The 19,839-nt window shown below is 40.0% G+C and overlaps 1 protein-coding gene across 1 annotated transcript in view; it reads left to right on the top strand.

Annotated features, from left to right (window-relative positions):
* Positions 1-3,737: 3,737 nt before the first annotated feature.
* Positions 3,738-19,839, top strand: part of abi3bpb (ABI family, member 3 (NESH) binding protein b) — a 42,713-nt gene continuing 26,611 nt past the window's right edge. The window contains exon 1 of the mRNA XM_083551507.1: positions 3,738-3,897. The gene's annotated coding sequence lies outside the window, so the exon portion shown is untranslated. The remainder of the gene's footprint in view (positions 3,898-19,839) is intronic.

The following is a 19,839-nucleotide window of genomic DNA, read 5'->3' as shown; positions in this document are numbered from 1 at the left end:
TGTGTAATTTATATCAATTGCTTACTGATATTTCTCAGGGTAGTACTGGATAGTATGGTAATTACGTGGTCAAGTTAATTCCATACCAGTACATTGATACATACTGTAAAACCAGTCATTTGTAGGACTGGGAGTTTAATAGTTGAAGCTCTGTGTTAGTGATTTGAAGGTCAGGGGTTTGTGCACCAGCACTGCCATGCTACCACTGTTGCCCTTAAATGAGGTCCTTAACACTCTCTGCTTAAGGAGGTGGTTGCTGAGTGGGACATTGGGCTTTGGATTGGAAAGTCAAGAGTTTAAATACCAGCTCCGCCAAGCTGCCACTCTTGGGTTCTTAAGCAAGGCCCTTAACCCTCAACTGCTCAATATTGGTATTGCCAAATGCCATAAATGTAAATGTGTCCCCAGCTGACCCCAGTTTCCTAGCAAGCTTTGATACTTTATGTGAGGAAACAAGTTCTCTTTGCTGTAATGTTCATGTGGTAAGTAAAAGCCTTTTCTTATACAGATTTATTTATTTTTTTATTATTTTCAAAATCTGTCATTTTTATTCCAGTGAAGTTCTGGACCTCTAATTATTTAGAACTTGTAAAGCAACAGTGTAAATGTCTTTTTCATGATATTTTCAGCAACCTTTTAGTTTTCAAAAGAGTCCAATGAGTTTAGGAACTGTTTTCTTCAGCATGGTTTTGCAAAAGGTTCAGGTGTAAATCTTGTTCATAATACTTCTGATCAATGATCTGATGCAGTCCAGAAACTGTGCAAAAGTGTTTTGAAAGAGTCCAGGAATTGCTTAATGCTCATTTGGGATACTTATGGAAATGTTAAGAACCTTTAAAAAGTTCTAAACTGAATAGCCACTATTTTGTTTTTGTTCAGGGCGGTTCTGAAAAGAACCTTGGAACATAGATGGAAAATTAATTAGTTTGTTTGGAGCCATTCCTGCCACTAGGGGTGTGTGCTGAGCAAAATTTCAAGGTCAGGGGTCAAGGAGAACATAGCATGTGTAGTGTTCTGTCCTAAGGTAAGTGAGAAAGAGAGAGTAAATGTAAGTGAATGTAAACCATGTCTGGATGTTTTTCCTTTTTCCTTTTTTTAGGCATCTGAAAAAAGGGCACAATTCTGTTTATGACATGTTAACCTACAGCACCTGGTGTGGTCTGTGTGTGTGTGTGTGTGTGTGTAGCATTGACATGCATTGTATCTTGTTTTGGAAGAACTTACATCTGCATTAAGTTTAAGCTCTATAGAGTTATTAAGTCAGTGTGTAGATGTGTGTTTGTGTGGATGCATGCAAACTTGTGATGTGGTCGATGTCTTCGTTCTTTCTGCATCACTGACCAAGAATCTCTTCATTCCTTAATGAGGGAGAGAGAGAGAGAGAGAGAGAGAGAGAGAGAGAGAGAGAGAAAGAAAGAGGCGATTGCACAAAAGGCCATGTGTAGCTAGACTTCCCTTGTTGCCTCCAGCTGAGTGAAACTGTAAAAAAATTTTGAAAGTATCTTTCAGAAATACAGACTCTAATCTTCTAAAATCCTTTGGGAGACTCACACGCCAAACAAGACCCACTCAAAGGAAAGACTTTTAAAAAACAAAAACACATGTTCACAACAGGATCCATACTCTGCACTTATTACAGGGCTGTGTAAAACTCTGAGGCCTCTGTTTTACGTTGTTTGATAAGGAGCACTGGTTTAAGGTATGCATATAAGCATGGTTCTCTGAGCTCCAGGGTATGGCCACTTTGAACTCAGGGGGCACCCTACAAAACCTTACTGCAATGAGTACATTTACCCCTTCTTGTAAATGTGAATGCCAGCAAAAAAAAGCTTTTGTAAATGGTACCATATTAGCAACCTGTATGGAGAGGAATTAAGGAATTCTAAATTGAGGGGGCTTGGTGGCTCCCTAACCGTAACCCTCAAAGGTCTTGCTTAAGGATCAAACATAGGCAGCTTGGTAATGCCCAAATTTAAACTGAGCATTAGTGTAGTCCAGTGGTCCCCAATCGTTTCCACAAAGGGCCAGTATGTGAAATTGGTTGGAATGAAAACCTGCACCCACACCGGCCCATTGTAAAAAAGATTGGACACCCCCTGGTGTAGTCTTAGCCTCAGCCACCATTCCTTCCAATACTGACAGTTCCTCTTAATAAAGCTAGTCATCAGTGTGCCCACTTGAGTAGCTTTCAAGCTGATGCTTCCTGTTGGATAAACAACAAAAAGAGGTGTAGGAAAGAATTCAGCAGATTTCTTATTCCTTCTGTGCCCCTAGGTGACCACGTTGCTTTACTTTGTAAGAAAGAGGTCTTTCGGTTCATGCCGTGTGAGTCCATGCATGTTTGTGAGATTACTGGTTAATGAACCTGCTCTATAAGTCCCTTAGCTCCAACAATTCCAGGGGTACCACCTCCCCATGGTAGTGTTATGATGTCTGTCAAGGTACTCTCTTAGATACCCCAGAGAACAAGCTTGCAGACGTGCATGAGGAGAATGTTCTGAATTGCTTGCTGTAGAGGCACACAAGAGTCTTGAAATCACAGGTGACAAGGCAGCTTACATACATTGTAAAACCACCTTAGTGTCTAGAGAATAAATCTATAAACTGCTCTGCCTGCACCAGGAAGTTCAACCTCAAGCACCCATGTTCTGGGAAAAGAGAAACATAAAATTGTACCTGCACTTAATTCCAGCTTCTTGAGCTTCACTTGTTCCTATAAAACATTGAAGTTATGGCTGTCTGCGAAACTACCATTATCAAGTCCAAAACCAGACTAGCCAAGATCGAGTCAGGACCAAGTCTTAACGGAGTCTAAGCCATTGTCAAGTCCAAATGAATGCTAGAGCCAAAAGCTCTTAAATATGTATCAAAGCCAAATCTTAGCTTCAACTAGTTGGTTTCATTTGTACATTGTTACATTGATTATGGTGTTCTTTTTTTTTTTTAGAAACCCTTGTTTAAGATCAACAACAAAGCATGACAAGTAAATACAAAGACTAGACTGAGAACACTAACCCATATATTCCAGTACACTAAACTTCTGAAAACCTTAATACTCTGAAGTGTAGGTGTTTAGTTTTTATAGTTATATATTGTGGACATCCAGAAGTTTGGCTAAAGAATAAAATGACCCAAAATTAAAGATGAAGAAGGACAGTGACAGCAACTGGCATCCAAATAGGAAGTTGCACTCTGTCTGTTTTACATCAGTTTACACTTTTTAAGGAAGCCTGCAAGGGCCTCGGGCATTTCAGAAGGAGTGTTGCTACAGTTCTTATAAACAGTTCAGTACACAGAGGAAACAGGAGACCAATGGATGCATCTGACTTGCACTTTCCCTAAATATGGCACATATGTCTGAGGAGTGTCCATGAAGGATATTGGTTTTAATGTCAAGGTGATGGGGTTACTGAGAATTCATATAAAGTTCTAGAAAATGACCATTAGTTGCAGGCAATGGGACTGAGCCACACACACACACACACACACACACACACACACACACACACACACACACACACACGGTGAACTCCCTTGGTAGTGAATTTTGCATCCGATAGCTAGCAAGGACAGCTAGCATGATATACCATGTGTCTAGGAGAATTGTACTTCATCTCGAGAATAACCATAAGCCAAATGTTTTGAGCAGGTGAATTTGACGCGAACCGATTGTGACGGCTGGAATTTTCCTCCGCAGTCCTCGACTGAATTATGGGAAAATGGAGTCACCATGGTGACGACCAGAGGAAGACAAAACCTTCCTAGGAAAGGAAGGTGAGATTGAGTTATTGTCGAAAGAAAGAGCACAAATTTACCTGTGCCTGAGGCTTTGACCGGACCTGAGAAAGAAGCCGCAGAGGAAAGAAAGACAAAGAGTATGGCATGACGTGCGGAAAAGTTAGTTTCCTTTGCTTCTTTTTCTTCATTAGTAAAGAACGATCATGTCTGGTTTGGGTTTTAATAGAAATTCCGCAAGAATTTAATTAACAAGATGCGATGCTTTTAAACCCACCATAAACCCTCATTGGTGAACAATACAGATTTATATAGAAAATATACAGTGTAATATATTTAGTCACTGATTTCTGTTAGTTTAGCCTCTGGGTAACTGATTGAAAGGTTGGGGGTTCAAGCCCAGGTTTCTTTAAGCTGTCACTCTTGGGTATTTGAGCTAAACCCTTAACCCTCTGTTCTCAAGGGGTGCTGTATCATGGCTGACCCTGTGCTGTGCCCCAGCTTCCCAAGCGTCCTCCGCTTGGACATGCAAAGAAAGTATTTCACTGTGTTGTAAGGTATATTTGACAAGTAAAATGTACCTTTTTTTGTAAATTTTGTAAATTGTAAATGTCAATTCTTTTTAGTAGTATTTTAATGGTTTCCTTGTAAATTGAACCAGCAGAGCTGTTTTTATGCAAGCTCCTTTTTATTACCACTGGAGGCCCGAGTGCTTTGTGTGAGGTTCTCCCTTTGCAGGTGGGATTTTGCTCAGCTGAGCTCTCGAGAGGGCCGTCATCAGTGTTTGACATTTGAAATCCAAACTTCAGTCCCTCTGCACTTTGCTCATGACACCAAGCACATGAACACACACCTAATCAGAAGCACATTCCGCAGATGTATGGCAGACAACCGGACGTAAGGCAGTTTCAGTCAGTTCCGGGCAGCTGGCAGTGCCAGTCTTGTTACATGGCAGGAGCTTGGCCATGAATTCTGCTCCACATTTTTATTTCCATGGCAGTTACAGTTCCGTAGGCTGGTGGAAAGTTTTCTTCGCTGCCCTGGCTGATTTCTTTCAAAATGTGTGAAACAACTTCACCCAGCAATACGTCTTAGTTACCCAACTGCAAGTCCGATGGGTTTTTTTTTTCCCCGACTGTCCATCTATTTCTGCTCCCCTTTTCAATGGTGGCCGGGGTGTCATTGAAATCTTCCAGCCCGAACACAAGATTAACACTTTTCTCTCCCTCGTCGACCACGACTTCCATTTTTGGCTGCTCCCTGACTATTCGCTCAGAGATCATTAATTCTTGGTCTCCTGTGGATGCAAATAATGACAGCGAGATTACTGGAGCGCTGTTTGTGTTAACAAACCAGGTTTCTGGGATCAGGACCATAACGGTATGTCGTGCTGCCAAGTTTGGAGAAGCAAACACTTCCATGTGTAATAGTAAAGAGCTTGAGAGCTCTAAACCAGACTCCCTCAAACTGATTACCTTGCTCAGTCGAAAATCACTTGGTCTGACGGAGATGCTGAATGTCAGCAGATTTTCAAATTGAAATGAGTCCTGTGGTAAGAATGGAAGTATGACTCTGTGGTCATATCCACACTAATACGTTTCATTTGAAAACGCACATTTTTTTTAACGATTTGACCTTCCGTCCACTGAAGCGAAAGTCAGCGAAATCGTAGCCTTTTGAAAACACACTCCAAAGTAAATTTACATCACAGAAAATGCGAGGCTTTCAAAAACGACCTTTTTTGTGTGTCATTGCCACGACGTTTCAATGAAGTAAACAAACGCCAAGGGAAAATGAGGCAAGTTGAAAGAGAAAAATATCTTCACTTTACATAAGAAAGGTACAATGTGCAATATGTTCAATTGATGCAACATTCACCAAGAAACTGAGCTACAACTTAGAACCAGTTGTCTCTGGAGCGTAAGTGGGGCGTACAGACCTCGTCCATTTTCATTTTAAAGAGGTTCAGTTCATGCCGATTGTAAGTTTGTATGCTGTATCTCTCTTGTTTTGTGCTTACGTCTCTGCCTCTCTACTTTTTGCTTTTGAATCCAGTTTGTTTCATCTGTGAACAATTTCATGACTTGCTTTGTACAGTAACGACATCATCGTTTTCACAGTCCTATTTTTCCAATGTAATGTTTTGCTAGCTATCACTATGTAGCGTCTACTGGGGAAACCTGGCACTTGGATATGACACACACTCTCTCACACACACCCATTCTCTTTTTCCCATCTATTCATTTACACCCATGAGCACTTTTCCCCCCGTCACTTCTGCTGTAGCCTGCAATGAAACCCACAAATGATGAACTCATAACAACAGGAAAACCCCCAGCATCTATGTCTCTCCAAAAAAGTTAGAATCAGAAACACAAGTATTGCCTCCAAAATGTTTTTTTTTTCTTTTCTTTTGTCCCAACCAAAGCTAAACCAGGAGAAAAAGGGCATATACTCAAAAGACATGGCAACCCTTAGTGACCAGGTAGCTAGAAAGTGCTATGTGCGACTAGCATGTTAGTAGAGGCAGGTGTACAACTAGCATAAATCTGCAATATACAATGTTTAGGTTAGCATAGAGCTAAGAAAGGACAGAATACAAATCCTAGCATATTGCATTATTGGGCTAAAGATCAAGTACTGGCATAGAGCTATGAGTACAAAAAGAGCATGACACCAGGGAGTAGCTGGCAAAGAAAAGTGCTATTATTGTTTACCTCAGAGGCAAAGAAAGAAAGACTGAAACAGTGGCAGAGAAAGAGAGAGACTGAGACAGAAAAAGACAGTGAGTGAGTGAGTGAGTGAGTGAGAGAGAGAGAGAGAGAGAGAGAGAGAGAGAGAGAGAGAGAGAGAGAGAGAGAGAGAGAGAGAGAGAGAGAATGAAACTGAGACAGAAAAAGACAGACACAATGTGAGTGAAAGACTGAAACAGAGGGAAAGTGAGAAAGAGAAAGACGAACAGAGAATGACTCTAAAACATAGCCAGAGAAAGACAAAGAAAAAGACTAAATCAGCAGCAGAGAGAGAGACAAAAAAGAGAGAGAGACAGAGGCAGAAAGAGACTTGGACTGAGAAAGAGAGAGAGACAGACAGAGAGACAGAGAGAGAGAGTCTCATTCAGAAAGGCTCTGAGACAGAGACAAAGAGAAACTGAAACACAAATACAGACAAAGAGAGAGAGAGAGAGAAAGAGAGAGAGAGTAATAAAACAGAGCCAGAGAAAGACAGAGAAAAACTGAAACAGACAGACAGAGAACAAGACAGAGACAAAAATATACATTGTGTGTCTCAGACTCTCTTTGTGTCTGGATGTATTTTTTCTTTCTGGAGTCAATCAGGAAGTGAGTGACAGACAGACAGTCAGACAGACGGCTGAACATCTGTCCTGCTGGTGTAAAACATGTTCTCCGACATTCTCTAGCAGACATATCACAGTGACACCTGTTGCGCGATAAGTGGAACAGGAAAAGTCCCTCCTGTCTCATCCGGCATGGAGACGCTAATGTCTGGGATAAGCGTTAATATTAAACCACACGGTTTCTAATGATTGATCTTTTTGTATTTCTGTGGTATTTATACGTAATTAACGTGCTGTTGAGGTGAGACACGATGCAAACCTCATGGTGGAGTGGATAAAACTCTTTGTTTACTCTCGGGCATTTTCACTCTCTGTTTTTCCAAGACAGGAGGAAAGGAATCGTATGTGAAAAGTGTGGGGACAGCCAGGACTGTTTGCGGTATCCCTGCATGCCTCAGCTGTGATCTCACTGTAGGCCCGAGCAGCTCCACTGATGGCTGTCAAGGTCTCAGCTCTTTTTTTTTTTTCCTCCCTGCGTCCCTTTATGGCACTCTGGAACTGAGATCTTTACTGAAACGCAGAAATGCTTAATGTGCAGTCAGGGTTTGGGAGAAATTGAGCAGTAGGATTACACCCCTTCCAAAAAAATAAGATAAAGAAAGAAAACAAAAAAAACCCAACAAAATCCATATATGTGAGCGAAGGAAGAGGGGAAACGCACCCTCGTGCTCATAATGGCTCCTCCAGCCGCCTCTATAAACGGCACAGGCTTTTAGCAGCTGTAAAATCTGGCCTGCTCTGTGTGTGCCCTGGACTGTCAAAAAGGAATGAAAGATGAGCAAGGAAGAAGGAACGAAAGAGGAAAAAGGCAGCGAGATGGAGAAAGAGAGAAAGAGAGATGGATGACGGTGTTGAGATTTTCTGCTAGGGTCATTATGAGCAGCGGAGTCTCCTGATTGCTGCCAAATTCGAGACTGTTTGTGTATCCACTTTGGAGACAGATGTGTATGGATCAGACTTCCATAAATACCGAGCGGACTCAAGGTTTCTCCTTTTCCTCTTTCATTGGTCTGGGATCTTTTTATTTATTAATTTTTTTCTGTTAAAGAGATGTATTTTAAGAAATAATGCATAAGAAATGAAATACAACTATACCCCTGACCCACCCCCCAGCACCCCCTCCCTCTCTTAAATTTATTAACCATGGGGAGAAATTTTACAGCTTTACAACTTTACCTCTGACTTGCTACATACATCACTGCCACTGGAGACTCCTTCCATAAATGTTAACCAAAGCAGTAATTTATTTATTTATAGGCCCCCAGAAAAGTTATGTAATTTCTGAAAAAAACATTGAAAATATCTATATTATTTGAATGTTCAAAAATTAATTAATTGATAATATATTTATTTATTTTGTCTTTGTTTATTTTTTGGTTTCATTTTTGTATTATTTATTATTTTATTATCTTTTGCAATCATTGTACTACTAATTATATATTTTTTATTTTCAATCAATATTTGTAATTTATAATTATTATTTTTTTATTGAATCATATTGTTAGCTTTTCTTCCGTATTGAATAAGTTTTTTTTTTTTTCTTTTCCAAAACAAAGTGTACGAACAGGTAACTAAAATAAATCAATAATAGTAATTAGTAATATTAGTATAAATAAATAAAAATTGAAAAATCTCCCCGGTTCAGAGAGCCGCAGCTGAAAAAATACTGCATTCCTCCGATGCCTCGAGAGCGAAGTGTTTTTGTTGGCGATCGTTTTTTAGGATTTTTATGATAGCGGTTAGCGGCTTGTGGCTAGCTTGGTGTTGTCTCAAGCAAGCGGGATTGTGTTAAAGTTGTACTGGTTTGCTTTGGGTAAACCTTACAAAAAAATTCGACAAGACGGGAACCACCAAGAGCATCAGTTGGGAGCCTTAAATTGTGATTTAGAAATGCAGCGCAAACTGTATGACCAAAAAAAAGAAAAAATATTGGGACGCCTGATTTCCTGACTTTTCCAGCTATCTGTGGTTCTACTGCAAACTGTTAGCACACAAAACTGTATAGGATGTCTTTCCTTCGATTGAACTAGAAGACCCAAACCTGTTTCAGCATGACAATGCCCCTGTGCACAAAGCCAGCTCCATGGCGATATGCTGTACCTGGGTTGGAGTGGATCTCCTGCTGTAATGCTGCAACCCTGGGCCTCCTTACCTACACCAAAACCTCACTTTACAAACACCCTTGTAGCTGAATGAGCGGAAAATCTCTACAAAATCTTCAGTAGAGTGGAGGTTGTTATAACAGCAGACTACTTGTGAAATGGGGTGTTCAAAAATTCACTGTGCATGTAATGTAACATTATTTATACATCTATTGGTTGGTAAATTATCAAGGGTTTCGGTTCAATCCATTCAGCTTGCACATAAACAAACGAGTAACATGGGAGTGAGCTTTAACAAGGAACTGATCAATAAAAACGTTCAGTATAAATCCTGTAGAATGATTATTTCCCAAAAGCATATGGATACTCGCCAATCCGAGATGAGTAATGCGAAGGATATCCTGGTGCTGACAGGAAACCGCATCAAGCACGGCTCGGGGATTAGCGTCAAAGAGAAAATGACTGAACTGGAAGATGGAATAGTGTGTCTTGTCTTTTGTCTTTTCTTCTCAGCGAATGAATTGTACCTGTGGCACTTTTTCGCCCCTGGAAGTCATTTTCAAGCATGTATTCCTTCTCTCTTACCTTTACAGAGTATTCAATGGATTTAGGATTTGATGTCATTAATCTGCAGGAGGGATCAAACATGATATCTCAGAAAATCTGTGAGCAATTATGGGAGTTACATGAGCTGAGTAGAAATCCATTATTAAATAAGTAGATCATCGGAGACTCCAAAAGCATTAGGCAGAAATGCCAACCAAGAGGCCAACGGTACAACACAATACGACCACCACCATGCTTCATAGTGTTTGGTTTCTATCAAATTCAAAGGGTCCGTTGATATCTTATCAAATTCTGAAGAGCTTCTTCAGATTTACCCTTCCCCTGGGTACTTCTCTGACTAACCCACCAGGTAGTAAACTGTTCTAAGGCTCAAGCTGGGGGGTGATTACTTACACAAGCCATCGTTGGTGGTCATTAAGAGAGCTACTCTGGCATGTATCTTCAACTGCTGCTTTTTAAGTGCTGCTTTTTTAAGAATACAATGCAAGAGTGTTTGGTTTGGCCTTTAGTCAAGATTTCGGATTACGGTTCAGGCAGTCAAGGATCAGGAACAGAACCTGAAAAGGTCACTGGCTCTAATCCCGGGGCTGCAAGTTGGAATGTGACTCACAAGCTGCTGTCATGCTATAGCTCGTGTAAAAGGAAAAACTAAAAGAAAAACCAGAATTTTCATGCTAACTATACACTGGTACAGGTCTATTTAGGTTTTAGCCTGTGTTTCTGAGGTAAAAAAATCAACTGCATAGAACTAAATATGGTGGAATTAAACTCTATATTATTTTTTTGGCTGCAAACATGACGTGTATGACAACAATTGCTTCAGAACCCGGAAACTCGTTAATCACTCTTTCTTTATTCTTTTTGTACATTTTTTTACAACTGTATATTTTATTCCATGATCCAAATATCTGCTCTCTCCGAGCCAAAGCAGGACCACAGACCGATCATGTTGTGAGAAATCCGTTGTTGGTTGTTCGCCATTTGGCGCACGGTGCCTCCAACCCCGTTCTCGCCATATGTTTTCCAGACGTTGTTCATTTATCTTACACGATGCACAACATCTTATGTATGAAGTAAAAGGATCCAAAAACAAAATTCGTCTACCCAAACAAAAGGTGGGTCTGGACAATGTCTTTTATAATATTCTTAGTTTTTGTAAATCATTTAAACAACCATTTGGTGTAAAGACAGAGAAACAGGCTAAATAATGATGTACTGGAAGCAATACACCGCAAATCATTCGCCAGCGTTTGTACCTACGTTTGAAGACTCTGAGGTCATGACCTTTGTAGTTTGGAAAGGAATGTGCTCCTAATAAAGTTCCTAGAGAATCGCTGGCACATGGAATGAGCTGGAGTGGTTAAACAGTTGGTGCTGCGAGTTACACTTTCATTAGTGGTTCAGGGCTTCTAGTTAGCCACACAGAAGCATCAGTGTCCTGCTAAAGTTGTGTCAGATGTTTATTGGTTTTTCCTATTCACTTTATCTCTGGCTGCAAACAAGAACTCTAGCCAAAGCTTACCCTAGTTAAACTAAATGTTGAAAATAAATCTTTATTAGTTTTATTATTATTATTGATCATTTAAAGAGGAACGCTTTAATAAAAAATTGCGTTTTACTTCAAACAGCTCTGAGCAAATGGGGAAAAAAAAAAGAATTGGCTTGCGGATCCATCTATGAGTCAGGAACTTTATGTCTTTGCGATGACAGTTGAATAGGTTTCAATTTGCCGTAAAAACATGCACAGGCCCTCGTTAGAGATGCACGCGTTGCAGATTCGCATGGCAACGGGAAAAAGTTTTTGTCCTTGGCGTTCGGACTTTTCATGGAACATCAACACTTGATTCACGGTAACGGCTCGTCACTGCAAAGTCATGGCTGTGTTTGTTCGAAACGGCAAGTCCCGCTACTGGAAAACTGTCAGCTGTCCAGCTTATTTCAAAGATCTCTTTTTAACTTCTGGATAATCATATTTTTCGGTGTGTAATTAAAAAGTGCACAGGAATTTACAGGTGATCTGTGGAGCATGTGAGAAAAACTCGGTTTGTGTGCTAGAAATTGAAATAACTTGAGAATAGACGTGGTTTTGTAGAAGTGTCGGTCGACCCGAAGTTGAAACACTGTAACTCTCACTTTGAGAATCGTGTTTGGATTGTGTACATTCGCATGCCTCCTGTTTTCTAAACAGGAAGTCGGATTGACGGTGTGTTGAAACGCAATAGCCGATAGTTACGCCACGCTGCTGTCGAATCTAAACAAACATAACAGGAGCTTACTGATCTAGCTACGTTTGGAGAACATTAACGAGCCTTCTTCATTTTCTTTACCCGCACCTGTCCACTTGATCCAGGATGACATCCGGCGTGTTTTTGGAGCTCTGCCACAGATGTTTGAGCTGAGTCTGTGTGTCAGTGGTGTTAACTAACTTCACCAAGAAACATTTAAAGCATTTGAGCCGGGGGTCAAATTGTATTCAATACTCTGATCCAAGAAGAAGGTTAGATGGGGGATTATGATGGCCATGATGTGGCGGCAATCATGTTTTCAGTTCAATTTACTTCATTTTTATTTGTAGAGCGCTTTTAGAACATTGTAACAAAGCAGCTTTACAGAATTGAAGCGATTAAAAAAGAATCAACAAATTTTCCGCTAATGAGTGAGTCAAATTTGGCAAGGAAAAACTCCATGAGATGAAATAAGGAAGAATCTTGAGAGGAACCAGACTCAAAAGGGAAGCTGAAATTCTTCAACACTGAAAGTCCATTCATTCCATAACCCTGAGGTGTGAGCAACTGTGCTCCTCAGACATTGTAGTAGACTGTTCATATTAATTACAGCTCAAATCCATCCTCAGAGATCTTGAGCAGCCTCACACTGAGACAAAAACTTACACACCAACCAACTTATTGCAAATTATTTATTCTTCACCAAGCAACGGTTGGAAAAGGAGGCAAAAGCACACCAACAAACCAAGTTCTCGCTTGATTAATTAAAGATGAGTCATAAAATTTGATAAATTAGAAGCAGAATATCACCAAATTAAGATGTCTTCATTTTCTAGATCTACTAATGCAGTGGTCTCCAGTTCAGTCAAATTCTTTGGAACCAGAGGGAACAAAATACTCGTGAAATTCAACCAAGACGTTATAGAACTATAACTCATGGCTTCGAACAAGCAAAGCAAAATCGGGGGTTTGATTTTTGCACAAATAAAGTCATAAAAAATGAAAAACGACAGCTACCACAGCCACGAGCGCTAACAATTTTGTGGAGCGGGTTTTTTTTGGGGGGGGGGGGGGATTAAAGAGCACAAGCTGAAAGAAGAGCAGGCCAACAATTTTTTTTTAAATTGTCAGGAGACTTGATGGTTTACAGCTTCCTCAGGAGCTACTGCTTTTAAGGGAGTGAATGTTCTGGCAGGAGATAACAAGTGGCCCTGTCTGAAATAATGAGGACGAGTAAATATTAAGACGTTAATCATATTTAAGGTAAGATTTCCACATGTCAAGAGGCCACTGTGCGTGAGCCTCCTTCAATACTTTGTGCAGGAAGGCAGTGGAAATCATTTTTCGGTTTTATATTCTAGAGGAGCATTTTTGGAACCACAGCCATGAGGCATCTGTTTGGTTTTTTTTGGGGGTGGGGTTGTAGGTATATATTAAATAGCACTTTGGTATGCCTTGGTATGCATTTTTATACAAATCTAAATGGAAATAGTTCAAAGAGAATGGTAATAACAAATGAATGGCGGAGTTCCTCGATTTGACTGATAACTAGCAGACAGCTAACTGGAACATTCAGAATCAAGTGAAGACGATGAGCAGAGTGGATATATAAATAGACTGTCATGTAACTCCCATTCCTTTAATAAAACAATTAAAAAAGGAGCCAATCAGCTCGGGGGGCAGAGGTGTGTATTATTATTTGTTTGAACGTTTGCATGTTATTTATGTCCATTTGCTTAGTTAGCCATTTTGTTTATGAGTGTCTCCTTTCACAGAAGTATGAACCAGCTGTAACAAAATGGTCATTTTCCCCCTCCAACATATTTACAATAAACTGTGTGGCCTTCAGTAGACACCCTTGTGGAGAACGACTTAGTTACCTCGTTTGCACAGCTGAGCAAAAGTCAGGTTAGTGCTGGGATTTGAACCCATGACCTTCCGATTAGAAGTCTAACATCCACTGGACACACACTTTTAATGCCACTGAAGAAGTCCTGAAAACTTTCTCAAGTAATAGCTTTACCTTTGTTGGTTACAAAGCAATGATATTAGCGACTCCTTCCCTAAATATAAAAAAAGGAGCATATTTTCATTTTACATAGAAAATTTTAATTTCTTTAAAATCATGTTTCAATAAAAACATTTTATTATATGGCTTCACACATAACGGTCTGATTTATTTTGTCCTGCCAGTCCTTAAACTCACATTGTTCATCCGTTCGAAAAAGGTTTTTAAATTGTAATCATAGAACTTTGGTATTTATGCAGGGTGGAAAGTGAAGAAATAGGAGAAGCCAAAGATCACTGAGTCACTGAGTCCATGTTTTAGAGGCCTCTCGTTGTGCCAGCGTATGGGTTTTTACAAGGCTGGTGTAGTTTCTCATCTTTCTCATCAAGCCCGGTCCACCGTCGCAAATGGTGATTCGTCCATAAACGAGTTAACAACTTTCTACTAGGAAGTGGGGAAAAAAAACTCTTTTCTGAACTTTTCTGCTCCTGTCATCCAATCGGCCGAACGAGTTGGAGCTCGAGGCTAAGGGCTGGCCCATATGGGTTACATCTGCGAGCGCTTTTCAGATCACAAAACCTGATGACCCAAGCAGAATCAGGTCGCTAGAAAATTCATATTTGGAAATATTCGCTGGCACACCACTTTCTTTGTTTGTTAGGAATGAAAATGGTGAATGTTTAAGGTAAAAAAAAATAAAAATAAAAATAAGGCTATGAAGTTAGCCTAGCTTGCTTGGAGATCTACCACCTCGCTGAATTTTAGCTGCACGGACCTGGCTCTAACGTCCAAACGCTACCGAAGGTCTTGATTAACTGTGAAAGGTAATAAATCCCCCAAGTCTAAAAGGAGCCAATTGTGAATAAATGATAAAAAAAATAAATGGAAATTTATTTAGAAAGAACTGTATTGTTAAAGCAGAATGTATTGAAGCTTTGATTTCTAATAGCCAGTGTTCATCTTTCAGCCTACACACACACACACACACACACACACACATAGTGGGAAAAAAAGAGAGAGAGAAAGATTCAGGCTGGAGCTCTTGCACCCGGGCCCAGTCCATAACTCTTTACTCGACTCCAGGTGGATATAAAGCCCCATTAACACACTCTCTTCTCTTCCTTGTCGGCTCGAGTACCTCCAGATCCACCTTGCTGTGTAGAATAGATCTGTATATACACACACACACACACACACACACACACACACACACACACACACACACACACACACACACACACACACCTGTGAACTCCCAAACATCTCCTGTCGAGTGTCAGGAGAGATTTTGATAAAGTCTTACACTGTTTTCGGAAGAAATTATGTCAAATTCATTTCAGATATGTTACCTAGTTAACTACAGGTTTTATATGCTAGCATATGTAAAAGTACTTGAAAAGAAGTAATGCTCTCACGTTGCTATGCTGCCGCTTGTACGCAAGCCTGAAGTATGCTAGATTTATTTTGAAATGCTTTAGTAGTCAAAGAGTTGGATTGACTAGCATAATTTTTATTGCCTAGCAGTTGATCAAACTAGTCTGATTTGTGTTGCTAGCTATAAGTACATTTGCAGCAAAGTGTTTAGGTATGTTAGTCTAACCTTTAATAGGCTAGTTAAACGTAAAGATATTCTATTTAGCATCTGAAAAGAAATACACTAGTGCATTTTTTATTTTTTTGCTAACATTTGTAAGTTGATCTAATTCAGTTAGGCTAAGCGCTCAGAGAGACGTGATGTATGCTAGCTTTTTACTTGTTTATACACTTGCATTTGTGTGTATACTTAAAGAGTAGAATAGTAAATAGTAGACTAGCAGTGAAGCGCAGTACTTTAGCATGTAATTTATATATGCTAGCTATAAAAGTGCTAGCACAGAGTGTAGTGGTATCTCCTTTAACAAAAAGAAACAGTTTAAGCACCAGAAAGGCAAAGATCAATGAGGCAGCCTTTGGGCGAGAGTATTTCATGTCAAACATAATCTGAAGGTATATCGTGTTGATAGGGCCGCCATAACCTCTTCACATTTGTTCAAAATCTGAAAAGGACATCGTTAACACTCTTTATTGAAGGTCGCTTCGTGCTGTAGCTCCTCCTAATAAGTATAAATCCCAGTCTCGGTTGTTCGATTCCCTGCTGTTTGTTGGATTGAGTGATATTCTCTGGCGAATCAGAAGGACAGGAGACGGTTTGGTTTAGGACATGTATAGGCGTGTGTAATGGAGATAAATGAGGCTTTACTGCAAGTTAATTGCTGCAAGCACATGTTTGAAATATTCGAGGCTTAGCATGCTCTCGAGGTTGGACCGTAAGAAGCAGCACCAGAGGCCAAAACGCCAAGACAGACTGAGCGTATAACACAGTCCAGGTGCTGCCCCTTATCTACCTTATCCAGAACATGGTCTAACATTACTAATAAACATGATAGCATTGTTTCCTTATTGCATTTTATTTTTTATCTTGTCATTTTTTTTAATGGAATTGCTATTAATAAATGCAAGCTAAGTCAATAAATTATGCTACGTGATGTCCGATAGCTTTTACTTCTACTCTTCGCCACCACTATTATAGCTGTTAATTAATATTTTAGAAAATTAATAGAATATTTTAGTTATAAATCCTTTTTTGTGTTTAGTGCTAGCAGGGAAGAGAGAGAGAATGAAGTGAATAATAGCGTGCACTGCATCAAATCATAAATCTAGAAGCAGACAGAGAGGTAGATCGTGTTGAACTGGGGTAATTTAGGGCTGTTTAAGTCAGGGGGTTAATATGCGTATGAAATGTATTACAGATGGTGCTGACAATGCTTCTTTTCTTTGCTCGCATCATCCTAATGTACTTGTAATTGGGCTAGGACAATTTTCAAAACAAATACAATGGAGTTGAATGCCAAAAGTCTGAGTCGACCTTCAGGAGGCTGATGATAGATATACAAGGATTCTGATCGGTCGGGAGCACCAACCTTTTTTTTTTTTTTTTTTTTTTACTGAGAAATATGATTAGTAGTAACTATATTAAGATTACAGCCTTTTCAAAAACAGACCAGATGGCAACAATTACAAAGCAGTGCAACCAATATTTCATTACAGGCCTGAAAGGTGGAACAACCCATTTCTTTTAGACATTTTTGTGCTAGTAAAGAATAATGGAGTCTTGTTTGACAGATTGCATTAGTTTTCCTGAATGAGCTTAGATTTATATCGGAGTTCGTTTGTACTTGAGCAAGGTACAGACTGCAGCCCTGCTCGGGCAAAAAACACAGTTACAGAGTGAACGAAGATAAATGTGTAGTACAGCTGTCTGATCCAAACTCCAAGCCAAAAAGGAAGGAAGAGGGTGATCTAAGGGAAACCAGAAATACCACCTTCCTGTGAGCTCACGGAATATGGCATTTATGTGAGCCAGTCAGTGTGTGAAGGACTGTCAACAGATTTAGGTCTGAATGCCCTTCACTTGGTTGCTACGTCTTCTCAGTTCCTCAAGCTGAGGAACAAATGGTACTATTGTGAAACGATTTGAAAATGGAAAGAGATGTAGACCAGGGAAGAGACGGTTATATTATAGCTGTTCTATTGCTTTTTGTTTTCACATCCATGCACGAAAAACAGAGGTTTCAGTTCTCGTCATCGTGATGTCTTGCAGGTGCAAATATATCCGACACAGCCCCTGTGTGTGCTCTGGCTAGTCACAAGATTGAACAATTTACATCTAAGCAGCTTGTCCTTCATTTTAGCCAGTCCTGCTGCTTACAATCTTCTTGTTCCCTTTGTACCGTGTTGCCTGTTCTGCAACCTTGTAAACCAGGTGAATTTAAGGTTTAAAAAAGAGCTTGTAAAGCTGCAAGCTGGGCTATTGTGTGGATGAAAAAAAACAAACAAACCCAAGGATAGATAATAGGTACAAGAAGACGACAATTCACTTGGGATTCACGAGCCTTTCTCGAATTACGAGTGCACCATGTCCTAGGAGTAATATCCTCTACCCTGAAGCAAGTGAGGGATTCTAAGAATAATTTGAAGCTGACAGAAGAGCTGCTTTGAAAGAATAGAAAAAAAAGAAAGGGTACTTACGGACATCGTGGCTAAGAACTCATTCAGAACTCATTCGCCATGTCCCACCTGTCTTGTTTTGAGACACATGATAAATGCAGGACGAATACTGAACTGGGGCAATACTGAACTGGCGATTATGCTGGAGACTAATGCAATTTCAAACCAGACTTTTATCCTGAAATGAAAATAGTCACCTGGAATGTTCACTTATCATATTAAGGATGACAAATACAGTATCAAATTGCTGGAAATATAGTGTTCACTGTAGAAATAAGGCCTCAACAACTTCCTGTTGCAATCAGGAATTTAGGGGTGTAGCAGAAATACATCCTGAATGTGACTCTAGTCCATCATATGAAAGCCACAGTTTTTACACCTTGGGGAGCAATTTAGATTATGTGGCATGTTTTTAAGTGGCTGGATAAAAACCAAACTAAACCCACATGAAATTAAATTGAGGTTAGAATCAGACCAGAGACCCTGAATCTATGGTTGCAGTGCTAAGGTTTCATAGAATACCTTGTCAGTAAATAGTTGTTTAAGAATCTTCATTTGAGTTGGTTTGAAAGTAGGGGAAATGGGGCTAGTCGACAGTGGAACAATATGGTCAGCCCTCTTCCTTCGAACATGAGGGCTTGATTCCCAACTTTCCATGAGAAATCGCTTTAACTGGCATGGCTAGTTGTAGTTTTGTTTTAAGGAATTGCCACATTTAGTAAAATATGTATTAGCTACATAGGCCCAGCACTCTCCCAGGGACAGGCAAACGGTCTGGATTGTTTCTTTGCCCAACTTTTCTTCTAGATTCAAGAGTATTAATAGGGAATTGTACCCCCGAGACAATTGAAAAGATGAAAAAGGCCCCGCTTTTCTTTTGTGAAGTCTTTTCAGTAGATGTTAAAACATTGTTTCAATACTCTATTCCATTTCGTCTTAAGGGTACTTGTGATTTAAACACTGATGTTGGGTAGTTAGGTCTGGCCCACAAATGGTACTCTAAGTCATCTAAAAGTTTTGACAGGGCTCGAGGTCAGAGCTCTGCTCAAGCCAGTGACGTTCTTTCAGTCTGCCGTCAGAAACTCTAAAAAAAAGTTTTGTTCTTAAATGCTAAAAATGCCTTCTGCAAACTGCTAGCACACTGCCAAGTCTGAACAAGAATTATCCACCAGGGTTGACGAGCATGAACAGATTTTAAATTAGACCAATCTACCCATTAAAGTTGAACCTCAACTGACATCTTTTCCAAGATTTTTGCAAACCTCATTGAGGCCATGTCGACTTCGGAGTTATGACACTGAATTTATTTGGTGTTTACTGCCCTCCTGAGCACCTAACCCTAACCGTAACCCAATCACACTTTGGGTAACCCCTTTATTTGTGCGTGAGGTAAAAGGAAACTGTAGAACGCCAAGGAAACTCTCTTGGAGAAAATACAGAGATGCTCCAGACTTTCAGTCTGTCATCAGAAACTATCTGAAAAGAGTTTTGTGCTTAAATGCTAAAAAAGCCTTCTGCAAACTGCTACCACGCTGCTGATTTCAGAGATTTGGTGTTTGCTGACCTCCTGAGCAACTCAAATTGCACCCCTAGACACCAATTACACTTTGAGTAACCCCTTAATTCATGTGGGAGGTAGAAGAAAACAGTAGTACCCTGAAAGAACCCTCTTGGAGAACATTTAAAGATGCTCCACACAGAGAGTGACTTAAGATTACTATCAAAACCGGGAAGCTGTCAAGAGTCAATGCTGTCTATTGCACCATCTTATGATGGATGCCATAAAAAACCAAGATC

The sequence above is a fragment of the Silurus aristotelis genome, assembly GCF_946808225.1.
Source record: "Silurus aristotelis genome assembly, chromosome: 9".
NCBI lineage: Eukaryota > Metazoa > Chordata > Actinopteri > Siluriformes > Siluridae > Silurus > Silurus aristotelis.
The sequence above is the reverse complement of the archived record's forward strand: the minus strand, read 5'-3'. Positions and strand labels throughout refer to the sequence as shown.